Source organism: Oryza sativa, chromosome 4, assembly GCF_034140825.1.
Source record: "Oryza sativa Japonica Group chromosome 4, ASM3414082v1".
NCBI classification, from domain to species: domain Eukaryota; kingdom Viridiplantae; phylum Streptophyta; class Magnoliopsida; order Poales; family Poaceae; genus Oryza; species Oryza sativa.
In genome coordinates, this window is record NC_089038.1 from 17638378 (window position 1) to 17651003 (window position 12626).

General features: G+C 50.0%; 1 long non-coding RNA gene across 1 annotated transcript; it reads left to right on the plus strand.

The window, feature by feature from the left end:
* The first annotated feature begins 5016 nt into the window (after positions 1 to 5016).
* LOC136355934 (uncharacterized) lies at positions 5017 to 7297 on the plus strand. The gene is made up of 3 exons (XR_010740523.1): positions 5017 to 5208; positions 5771 to 5836; positions 7121 to 7297. It is a non-coding gene; the product is annotated as an uncharacterized lncRNA (long non-coding RNA).
* The last annotated feature ends 5329 nt before the right edge of the window (positions 7298 to 12626 follow it).

Below are 12626 nucleotides of genomic sequence, written 5' to 3' on the forward strand. Positions count from 1 at the left end.
GATAAAACCTAAGGACATATTTTATAAATAAAAATTATTTGCGAAAGTTCCTCTTTTCTCCTTCCCCCAATGCTTTTTGCAAAAGGTTTACTCCGTTCTTCCTTCTTCGGATTTTCAACTAGTACTAGATGGTCAGGTCAGTGAAGAAGAGGACATCGTCAGTTGTTTGCCGAAGTTCCAGAAGACTGCAGGATCTGCGAGTGAAGTGGAGGAAGCAGTGAAGCCGGCTGTGAAGCAGGAGTGAAGATCTTGGAGAACCCGTCGCAGAACCTAAGCCACCCTCTAGTGTTTCGTTTGTCGTGTGTTTCCTTGCTTGTGTGTGTAGCGCGTGGTTTGCATCGGTGGGTGGTGATGTAACCATGCTAGGTTGTTTGCTTAATCAACTTGCAGAATAAGCCTAACATACATCATAACAGCAAAAGACTTAGATCTGTTAAGGTCCTATCCTTAGTTTCTAATCTGTCTCTCCCCTTCGTTTTCCCTCTCTCCCTCTCCAAACCTTTGCAACAGATGGCTGACAATGAGAAAGGCAATAAGGTCAGGAGTCAGGACATTGGTACCTCAAGCTCCCGAGTGAATGAAGCACAAGACACCAGTTGTGCGGCAGTGGTCCAACACCTGATTAACCAGAACAAATTGCTTATAGAGATACTACAGCAGCATCGGATGCCAATTTTGAACCCGAGTCAGATGCAACCTCAGGTGCAGTTGGAGGCAGTCCAAGCACTCACACCACAAGTCAGCGCACCGCCAACATCCCAGAAGGCCCCTCATGCCATGCCACATGTTGACCCAAAAGAAGCAAGTATCATCTGTTTTATGTGTGATGAGCAAGGGCACTACGCAAGGAACTGTCCTCAGCAGAAAAGAAAAGCACCAATGCGAACCGAAGGTGAAGTTCGTAAGATGATCATTACCAGCACAGAATGGCCTCCACCAGGAATGACAAGACGTCAGAGAAGAAACACCTTCCGAGGTGCACCACAGTTGACAGAGCATCTTTTAGCTAATGGAGGTAGAGTGTCTGATAGTGAAGATTCAGATCAAGTCTCCTCAGAAGATGAAGATGAGAAATCTCCCCAAGGTTTCAACCAGGATAAAATGGAACGTAAGGCATGCTCTCGTTGTGGAGAAATCGGACATGTTGCCAGCTCGTGTGCCTCTACATGCGTTCATTGTGAGGAAGACCATCCACCCGACAGGTGTCCAACGAGCAGGATCACTTGTTTCTTTTGTGAAGGAACTGATCATGTACCAAAAGATTGTCAATTCAGTTTTCTGCTGACGAAGAAGATGGCTAACCAACCCGCCGGTTTCAACGGAGAGAAGCATCAAGGCAACACCAATCCTCGCCAAGATTACAGTTTCAGCCTAACTCCAGTGCCAGGACAGAGGAATCAAAATGAGAAAAGAAAATGCCGAGTCCGGGAAGATATCTGTTGCTTCAATTGTCAAGGAATGGGTCATTTCGCCGACAAGTGCCCAAAACCGAGAAACATAGCTGCCGGCACGTCAGTCCACGCAACTCCCTGCAATCAGAAGCTTGCTCCTCAACGAATGGTCATCCATGCATCCCGAAGCAGTCCTATAGCCCGCGTTGCAACAGCTCCAATTCCAATGAGTGCACTACCACAAGGTGTCAATGCTCAATTTCAGCCCCAGCCACCAGCTGACAAGACAGATGCCAGTATCTGCGTTGTACCTTTAGAAGCTCCAATACAGCAGCTGAGAAATCAAGTACAAGATGAAGAACCCGAGTGTAAGAAAGTTATTGTTTGTCACAACTGCAGTGGAGAAGGGCATTACTCCAAAAACTGTCCCCGACCTCCACATTTTCGCCAATTTACACGAAGCAGACATTCCAATCGTATTGTGGTCACTGGAGCAAACGCCGTACCCGTAAGGCCTCGTGTTAATCAGAACCCATAGCAGAAACAATGCACCAATGCTCCACCTGCTGCACCTGACTCGGCAATAAATCTTAGCAACCATTCTCTGCAACGACAGCCTCAGCAAAGAATTGTCGTAGATGGAAGGAGTTGTGTCTCTCCCCGACCTACTCCAGGCCGAGCCAAGGGCAATCAACCTCCGGAGGGCGATACCAAGCAGAAGACCGTCATCCGCTGCAACCAACAATCAGAAGGAAGCTTCTCCTGTGAATGATAGCATTATGCAGTCCTATCACATCATCACAGAACCAATCAAGGATGCAGTCACTAGAACAATGCCAGCTATATCTCTCCAGAATCAAAATGAGCAGCCATGTTTGTGGTTTTCAGTCCGCTACTTATCATGGTGTAATCGAAAGTTTGCAGCAATCATGAAATTCATAAATATAATCATGTCTGTAAACAGTGAGCTTGCTATGTTTAGAGATGATTCATGTTGAGGATACAATGTACCGATGTTAAGCACCGTCCCTTTTCGTTTAAGGCAGTGCCTCGTATTCATGTAATGAGGGAGAAATGTGTAATACAGACAAGTTCCATGAGGATTCGTTTGAAAGATGCGGATATGTGATCATGTGTATAATTGTTTACTGACATAGGAGACCTAGGGTCTCATTTCAGAGGAACTGTGTTCCAACCTCGAGTTAATAACCAACCTGTTGATGGAAAAGAAAACCAATTAAACTGTGTTGGGTTAAAAAGCCAACGAGACAGTAGTTGAGGATAGGAGTTCGGATACGCCTTTTACAGATCAAGATAAGGATTGTTGGAGGAAACCCCGAAGGGTACTCGTCATGCCTCTACGTTGATAAGATCGGATATACCTGCCAACAGATAAGGAGATCCAGGAGACATCAATATTTGAGAACATAATAGTCGATGGTTGGTAATTAGTTTACCTGGTATCAGAACAAGGTCAAAGGTGATGTGGCAGAAGAACAATTTGGATGCTCCCCATCTCGAGGAAGCACTAAAGATGACCATCGGCAATTAAACCCTAGTGGTATAGATACAGATAGCAGGCAATGTATTTCCCTGAAGGTAGTCAGTGCAGCTTTTTGACGAACCACATCAAGGTTTCACCGAAAGGCAGCAAGCCAAAGGACCTCATCGTCCCCAGAAGCGTCCGCAATCCACATTAAAGAATACCACCTGTTAGAGATAAGCCGAAAGAAGATTGATAAAAGGGATTGGCAAAGATGCTCTCTAGCATGAAAGAAGTAGGCCGAAAGGTGATTGATAAACAGAAGCATGCTCTGCATCGCTCACGGAAGACCCCTGATTGTAATTGCCCCGCAACAGTCACCTTGTCATTAAGTAAGCAAGATGACCTAGGTAAAAGTGTTTCTATGAAGGCAAAGAGTGAAATCTTCCACTCGGTATCAGATGCTACACGGAGTGAAAAATGCAAGCACCGGTTACCAGGCAACGCCACGTCCTGGGAGATGATCCAACGGGAAAGAACTCATCAAGGTTAAAGGTGTAAAGGAATACGTTGAGTGCTAACTGATGACAACATGAAGAGAATAGCGGAAAGTAAACTGAACATAAAGAAAGTGAATCTGAGTTGCTTGTTTGTGGGAGCTATTCCCAGTTATGAACCAAGTGATATGTTCGAAGATAGTCTACAGAGGTCAGATTAAGATCACCTCTAACAACGAAGCTTCAGATCTGGCAGGATCACGATCAGACAATAAGAAGTCCAGCAGTAAGACTATTTGGGGAGACGTCAAAGTATGTCAAGTGGGATAAATTGGTTCTCTTGGGAAGCATAACTTATAGTTAGAGTGGTTGACCCTCGCATCGCATAGCAGAAGTACCTAGCACCGGAGACCAGGAAAGCTAATATGAGACAGTTGATGGCAAGTTAGAAGTGAATGACAAGCATGATATTCTTATGATGACAAACATAGTATCCTAGTAATGACAAGCTAGTGTTGACGCATGACGTGAAGTGGTAACTTGTCTGAGGTTGACTCCGAAGATATGAATCATGAGAAGTTCTGGAACGGAAGCATCACTGGACTACCGCAACCTAGTCTGAGTCAGCCAAAAGGTGCATCCTGGTCCAAGTCAGGTGAAGAGAAGATTCCATCCGCAACAGGAGGTCAAGCCAAGCAGTTCCGAGTGGTAAAGTTTTGCTGGAAGTTCGTCAAGACGCAACGGAAGAAGTCAGACAAGAAGAGAAGACCGCCCAACCTATCTTCTTGCTAGCCTCCTCGAATCTCGGGGACGAGATTCTTGTAAGGGGGGTGGATTTGTCACGTCCTGATAAATTCATCCCAAAATAAAAATCATCTTCTAAAAGGAATAATAGAATTAATTAAAATTCGAAAAGAAATTGGCAAACCTTAAAATACGTACAAGAAAAATTCAAATGTGACCCGGAGAATTTTTGTTAAATTCTCCTTGGTCTAAAAGGAGCCCTCAAATTTTAGTGGAATTTTCAGAGCACAAATAATAATTGAAAAGAAATAAACAAAGTCGAAAAGGTTTATAAAAAGAAAAACCCTAAAAGAAGTCTTCTTTCCCCCCCCTTCCTCTCTTGGGCCGGCTCGGCCCAACTCTCCCTCCCTCTCTCTCCTCTCCTCCGCGGCCCATCGGCTCCCCGCGCGCGCGCGCGCCGCTGACAGGCGGGCCCGCCCGCCACTCTCGCTGACAGGTGGGACCCACCTGTCATCTCCCTCCTCTCGCCGCGCCCGCCGCCAGCGCCCGTGCCCTAGCGCCGCCGCCGCCGCGAATCCCGCCGCTCCCGTCCGCCCCGCGTGCAATCAAGAGGGGGGAATTAATCCCCGCGTTCCCCTCCCCCGTTTCCCCCTCTTTCCCCTCTCTCTCTCCCTCGGATTCGTTCGAATCAAGCCCGTAATCGTCGCCGGCGCAATCAATGGAGCCGAATCTTCCGCGCGCGATTCCTCCCTCTCCGGCCGCTCTTTCCTTCCCCCGGCGCTATTTAAACCCTCCCCGAGCTCCGCTCTTTCGTTTCCGCCGCTCGCCGCTCACTCTCGCCGTCGGAATCGTGCTCGCGCCGTAGCACCTTCTCTCCGCCGTCGCCGCCGTGCTTCGGTTAGCCGCCGCCGCCGCTCCGCTCCTCCTCCCGACTCGGCGACACCTCCCTCGGCATCGCCGCATCGCCGTCGACCTCGTCCGCGCCTCCGTTTCGCTCGCCGACCGTCGGAGCACCGTCGTCATCGTCATCCCGAGCCGCGCCGCCGTCTCCCTCCGCTCCGGCCGCCGTTCTCGTCGTCGTCGTTGTCCCGGGGTGAGCCGAGGACCGCCGTTCGCCTTCCCCCTTCCCTCCTCTCTCTCGGGCGCCGCTCCGCCGCGCCGATGGTCGCCGGCGGTGACCATCGGGGCGCGGGCGCGTCGCTCCCGTCGGCCGCGCCGGCGAGGCCGCCCTCGGGCGCGCCCTCGCGGCTGCCAAGTGGGCCCGGCCGTCAGCCGCCCGCGCCCGCGGGTGCGGCTGACGCGCGGGACCCACGGCGCCGACCGCCGCCAGCCGCGTGCGCCCGGTCCACCGTGGACCGTGGGGCTGACGCGTGGGCCCCACTCCCCGTGGACCCGGTCCGCGCGTCCCCTCCCTCGGCTGACGCAATAATCCGTTTTTTTTAATTAAAATTTAAATGAAGAAATTCGCAAATATCCATTTAAAGAGCATATAAACTTCAAATGGCCATATCTTGGCCATTTGAACTCGGAATTGGACCGTTCAAGTCTCTAATTTTTCCTTAAGAAGTAAAGAACCCATTTTTGTGCTTTGTTCCTGCTTGTTGTTTGGAGTTTATTAGAGTAAAAGTCTTTTTCTTTTTCCGTTGGTCGTGTAGACGCCGCAGCTTCGGAAGATCCGCTCTTCGTGGAAGTTGAAGCCGTCGTTTGGGAAAGCGAGCAAGGCAAGACACATCATCTTGATCATATTGAATCCCATTTTATAAAATTATGTTGATTTAAATTATTGCATTATCGCTTTATTTAAATTCCCGCGTTGTCACTGTTTTATTTAGCCATGCCTATTTATCTTTGTTACGACCATATTATTATTGTTATTGTTATTGTTATTACCTTGTTCACCCTAGATTAAACAAAACCTCAACTAGTGGACACTCTACTCATGGTTCCACTAGTATGAACTTAGGTAGATGCTTCGCTGGTTAATTAGGCAACATTAGGTGGTTTTTACAACTTTAGACTTGGGAAATTCTCATATCATTTGGACACTGTGGAATTGTTGGATTATGATGGAATTGGACATACACCTCTCTTCCTCTTTCAAAACCCCTAAAACCTGTTTTCGGTGGGGTTTGGGTGCATGCCAGTTATGGGAAGTAGCACCCCGGCCACTATAAGGACTAAAGCTCGGGCCTCTGTTGCAAAGCACTACCGTACTTCCACATGTCTAATGGGTAAGGCTTAGTTTGTGGCTCAGTCTAGTCATAAACAAAAGTACACGGATTGGAGATGGATGAAGTCGGGCTTCGATGGACATTCTCCAGGGCAAATGAAGGCTACACGAGCTGCGGCCCGGTAGTCGAGATGTCATACGGCGGAGGGTTGGTGCCCAATGCTAGGGGCTCAGTTCTACCTGCCTGTCCCGGGTATCCCGGCCGTAGGTAGGATTGGGTCGGTACTCTTGTCTAAGGCTAGGATGGGTTGGAAACTATGTCACGTCTTCCGTCCGTATACCGTGGTGGTATGTGGCACGTGGCAACACGTGAGGGAGAGGTGTCTTGTGGGTAAAGATGTACACCTCTGATCAGAGTAAATCTATTCGAATAGCCGAGCCCTCGGATATGGGCAAGCCTAGCAATGTACCCAGGTCAGTGTTTCAATTCTTAAAATTTGCTCAACAACTAAAATATGGAATGGTTGGCCTGGGTTGGCTTGGGACGAGCTGGGACCCAGGTCGGGTTGCCAGTTCGGTCCAATTCATCGTAGGCCTTGGGTTAAGGCAGGTTCGTGAGGGTTCACGGCCTTGTTTAATAACACTGTGTAGCTCTAGGATCGTCTTTATAAAATAGCTTTGGGCAACTAAGTGACTTTTAAATGCTGTTTACTGCAAAACTGAACCCCTATATTATTATCTCCTTGTACTCCCTTGCATTAATCATGCATTCTCCGGTGTGGCTTGCTGAGTACTGTGGTTGTACTCATTCTTGCTCAATCTTTTCCCCCTTCAGTAAGAGAAGCTTTGGAGGAGAGGTCTTAGGTGGAGTCCTGGCTTATACCCCAGTTGAGCGCCTGTGAAGATGGAGCCGTAGGCCCGCTAGTCCGCTGCTGTTTATTTTTGATTGTCAGGCCTTAAGTGCCTTTGTAATAATGTAAATATTATCGATATAATAAAGATGTGTCTTTTATATCATGTTTGTATGGTGTACCCCGGCTTTTCCTGGGACGGGGATTAATACACTAGCGTTCGGGAAAAGGCAATTTTCCCGGTCGCGACAGCGTTTGGGTGGGTTCGCGTATTCTGCTGCGAGAACTTCTGCTTGAGCCTTCCTTTTCCCACTCTTGCGATTTTTCTTCTTGCTTGACTCAGGTGCGTCCGTGGCTGGTTTCTTTTCTCCCCCGGTCTTCGGCTTGTCGTTCTTGCGTCTCAACGCATCGTCAACGTGGGCACATCGCTCAACAATTTCGAATAATCTCCGAGTAGTTCTTATGCGTCTTGTCGCCAACTCCTGGGTAGTATAGTGATCTCGGACACCGGACTTGAAGGCGCGAATTACAGAAGCATCGGTGATTTCGGGGATTGTATTTCTGCACTCGTTAAAGCGCCAAACATATTCCCTCAAGGATTCACCCGAGTTCTGTGTCAACGCATGTAGATCGTCTTCGATCGCGTGGCGCTTGTAAGTTCCTTAGAAATTGGCGACGAACTGCTGCCACAGGTTTGCCCACGAAGAAATCGAGTAGGGCGGGAGATGCATCAGCCATGAGCGTGCAGAGCCTTTTAATGCAGTTGGCAAATAATTTGCCAACGCGTTGTCGTCCGCTCCGGCAGCGTAGAGTACTGTGGAGTAGACTTGAAGGAATTCTTCTGGGTCAGTACTCCCATCGTACTTCTCTATTGCTCTGGGTCGGAATCTCTCAGGCCATCGGACATCACGCAGGGAACGACCGAAAGCTCTACACCCAGTGCTGGGGGCAGTGGGTTGTCAGCGATCATGTGTCCTTCGTGGATGTCTGTCTGACGATGAGGATGAAGAAGAAGATGACGATGACGATGGATCGCTTGGTTCCGGTGTGGGATTACGAGGTCGTCGGCTGGGTTCTCGAGAATCCTGTCGTCGCCCTCCGTTGTTGTCCCGGCGCCGATCTCTGTCGTCCTCGTCGTTATAGCGGCATCCTCGACCAGTATCGCCTTGCGTCCGCCTCTCGCAATCATCATGATCGTGGCGATTGTGGCGATTAGTACGGTCTCGGTCTTCATTATCGCGATGTCGTGAAGAGACGCGATGTCGGGAGCGATTCCCATCGTCTCGTGTGCGTCGTGCCTCTCGGCGACCATTGAGGTGGTCACAGAGATCGCCGGTGCCGCGAGGTGGAGGGGTAGCTCGAGGGGGTGACTCCCGCTGTTCGGGATTTTTGCCATTGACGCCGCCAGTTGGTGGCTGTTCCTGGTGCGTAGCAGCAGCGGCCTCTTCAAACGCGTGGCTGAGGTTGGTTACTGATTCCCGTAGCCGTTCCTGCCACCGCGCGAGATCATCGTTCAGAACGGGATCGTAAGGAGTCTCCCTCAGTATTGTGTTAAGGGTCCTGATGTGTTGGGCCGGTGTAGTCACTTGATTTTCCGCTTCCGCATTAGCGTGTGCTGACTTGCTGGTCCCGTTGATAGCTAATAGCTCGCTTGACGTACTCATTGGTGATGAGCCGTAGTCCTCGAGTAGATGTAGAACTGATGGTACGTGGGAATCGATGTCGATAACGCCAACGAACCGATCTGAGACCAGCGTTCCTTGTTCCTTGTCTTCATCTCTAAGGGATATGCCTGACTGCTGGACCTTAGGAGATGACGTCTTTGTGGTGCTGAGAAAGACCTTGCAGCTTGAGAGGTTGTGATTCTTTGTCTTGTGAATAAGACAATAGACATGACGAGTTGGAGAAATACGCTGAATTCCACGCTCTTTGCAGGCACGAATTTCGGCGCGGACGTTGAGAAAAACCCAGCATGCTTGCAAAGTGTGTTTCCTGGTTTTGTGGATAGGGCACTAGGACCTTGTCGCGTCGGAAGTTATTCTCGTCGGCTCGTGGTTCTTGTCGGAAAGACAAGGTTCGGCCGCATTAGAATCCTTCTCGAGCTCGGATGTTGTCAACGTTCCGTTCTCCGCTTCGGCGGGAGGATCTTTCGACACGGAGTCGTCCTGGGTTGTAGCTACTGTGTTCTCGTTTCCGGTCATTGATGGACCAGCTGAGATCGGCATCGTGGCGTAAACCGGGAATAAGATTTCACCGACTTGAGGTTGGTGCTGACGCTGTTGTCGACGAAGCTGGATGACATAGTAGTAGAACCTTGAGCACCAAGTTCTCCTACCTGGCGCGCCACTGTCGACGGGTGATACCCGTAGACTGGATATAGAGGGTATTGGGGTACGTTGGTACAAGGATCTACGTAATACGACATCAAGCAAACAAAAAGACGAGGATTATACTGGTTCAGGCCCCTTGATAGGTAATAGCCCTAATCCAGTTGATATGGGATTATAAGATGGAAAATCACAGATTAAAGGGAACGATGGAACTCGATGACACCGGCGAGATTGTAATCGAGTTAGTTCGACTAGATCTCCCGGCGATTTGGCTCCTGCAGGCTCCGACTTCGTAGGCTGTGGTCGTTGTGTTGGCTATGACATTCGATGCCTTAAGTCCTCTCAGGGGGTCCCTTTTATATCGCAGGTCAAGCGGTTTCCAAATAGAACTCGGAGACATCAAACCCTACACGATACATTGACGACCCAGTCTTGTCCGAGTAGGACTCTTATTTTCTGCAAACTCCGTCAAGGATTTCCTTAGTGTATGTAGAGAATGTCCATATATGCGCGGGCATGCCATATCGATATGTAACGTATATCGAACGGTAAAGGGTCTACCTAACCCGTAACCCTGACATACATATACATGTCTAGACGTATATAAAGTTTGTATACGTGTATAAAAGTTTATTTAAAAATTGAAAAAACAGAAAAAGAACCTAAAAAAAAGGAAAAGAAACTAGAAAAGAAAAAAAAAGGAAAATTGTGCCATCCTCCATCCGCCCCCTCTCCTCTCTCTCCGCGCGCGCCACGTGTCCCGTCGCCCGAATTAGGAAATTTCATAGAATGAGGGGATATTGTTACAACAGACAATGCGGCCTTCCATCCCACGACAATCCATCGAGCCTTTTGAAGAGGAACAGCACATCCGTAGGACAAGCCCAACAACAGCCCAACAGCCCAACAACGTCTCCTAGCCCAGACCCATCTCGCTGTCTCTTCTTGTGCCTTTGCTCGTCCTTTCCTCCTCCCCAAAATCGATCACCGGCGCACGCCGATTCTCCACCGCTTACAGGTTCTTGAGCTCCACCATAGTTGCCAGGTCGCTGGGGGATGGGAGGCTGAATCTGCGCGGGGAAAACTGAGGAGGCGTGATGATGGATGGGGCTGCTGGTGTGTCGTCTTCGCCTCTCCTCTCCAGCCCCCTCATCGAGTCTCATCCTCCCCCCACGGAGCATTCGGCAATGGCGTCAGGAAGGATGGTAGGTTGCGTCTGTGGCGATGAGGAGGAGGAGGAGGAGGAGGGGTCGACTAGTCGCCGGCGGCAATGGCGGAAAGTGCACGAGGAGAGAAGTGATTTTTTTCCCTGACTCGTCTAGTTGCATCTTTTCAGTTTCATTTTAACCATTCATCTGAGCCGACGTGTATGACCATCTCCCTCTGGCTAGTTTGTCGTTTTCTGAATCCGATGGCCAATATTCATTGCATGATGTGGCACATTCCAACTTTCACTTAGAGAGATACTCCCTTCATCTACTTTTGATCTACTTTTGATATTAATATTTTATCTTTTTTACGGATGTTGTCGAAATGACAACTGCATACGTCGAAAGACGTGGTTACTCAACAGTGGTTGGAAGGAAACGAAGTGTATTGAATCTTGAATTTCTTCCTTTTTTTCTGGATTCCCCCATTACATGGCCCTAGGGGACTATTTATAGCCCCATTACAGGTTCTTACTACTAGGGTTTAGGTTGTACAGGAGAATTTACATGATTACACTTACAAAAGGGACATTTACAGGGGTACATAATGTTATAAGGGCTCATGGGCCCCTGATGGGCCGTCTGGCGATCGCCGGCCCTATAGCCCCTAGGCTTGATGGGCCGGAAAGGCTTCTTCGGCCCTCGCGGGGGCGAACTTGCCATGGCGAAGTCGTCTTCCTTCGGCAGATAGTCTTCGCCTTGCACCCTTCGCCTGAGACGCCTCTGGCCTGGCAAGGCACTCGTACGACTCTTCGCCTCACGCCGTTCTTGCTCCATAGCTTTCGCCACGGGTTTCGGCAGATTTGGTCGAAGGGCCTCATGCCATCCGCCAACAAGCCCCTTACGGGTAAGGGTGAGATTGGAGCTTCGGCCGAGACCGTGCAAAGTATGTGGTATGGTATGCGGCGCCCCCTTTCAACCGATGCTCCTCCCGAAACCTACATTATTCCTGCGAATGAAGTTTGCTACTTGTGCGCCTATTATTATTTTGCCGCGCTTCGCCTCCTGCGATTGGTGGTTATATATTTTCTTTTCCCGGGCCGAACGGAACAGTATTGGACTTTCCCTTCGTGGGGTTTTTACTGTGCCGCTCGGTTGGTGGGAATTTACCGTTTCGCCTACCATTGCGACACGTGGCGCTTTATTACTGGTGGGTAGGCGAACGGTCGCCCGGGTGAGCTATATATTCCCACTGCTCTTTCCTTTTCACCGCCACACTTGCCATTTTACCGTGTGCGCTCTTTTCCTCCGTTTCTTTCTTCCACAGCATCTCTCGACCCCTCAAGCATTTCGCCCATTCCACGCACCATTCGCCATGGCCCCTCGCAAGCCAAACCCTGCTTCGGCGAAAGGGCCGGATCCCAGCCGAGTCGATGATGACAGCACCGCCTTTTTGGGGGTCTCTCTTGTGGACGACGTCGAGCTGGCGAAGCTGGTCAGCTCTGGGGCGTTGGTCGAGGGGCAGGCTTTCGCCCCAGGGAAAGCCGTGGTGCCGAAACCTATCGACAATCGGACGGTGGTATTCGCCGTCTTTTTTGAGGCAGGGCTACGGTTTCCCTGCAACGTGTTGTTGCCGGAGATCCTTCGCCTCTTCCAGGTGGAACTTCCACAGCTGAGCCCGTCGGCGCTTGTTCGAATCGCTATCTTCGACTGGGCGTGCCGGACTTCCAGGTTTGAGCCTAACGCCGAGCTCTTCGGCGCCATATTTTTCGCCACCGTGAACTCAAAGACGGTGATTATCTCGGCTGGAACGAAGAAGATAGTGTTCGGGAGCTTGAACTTTAACGTTCGTCCCGAGCGGTCCGATCTCTGGCCGGTGAACGCTGCCATATCGAAGTGGGACCGCCATTGGATGGCTAGGTGGTTCTATCACACCATCCCCTTCAAGGTTGGCACTGACTCGGCGAAAGCCCTCCGTTGCCGGCGTAGGGCGATCGCGCCTAACCGAAAAC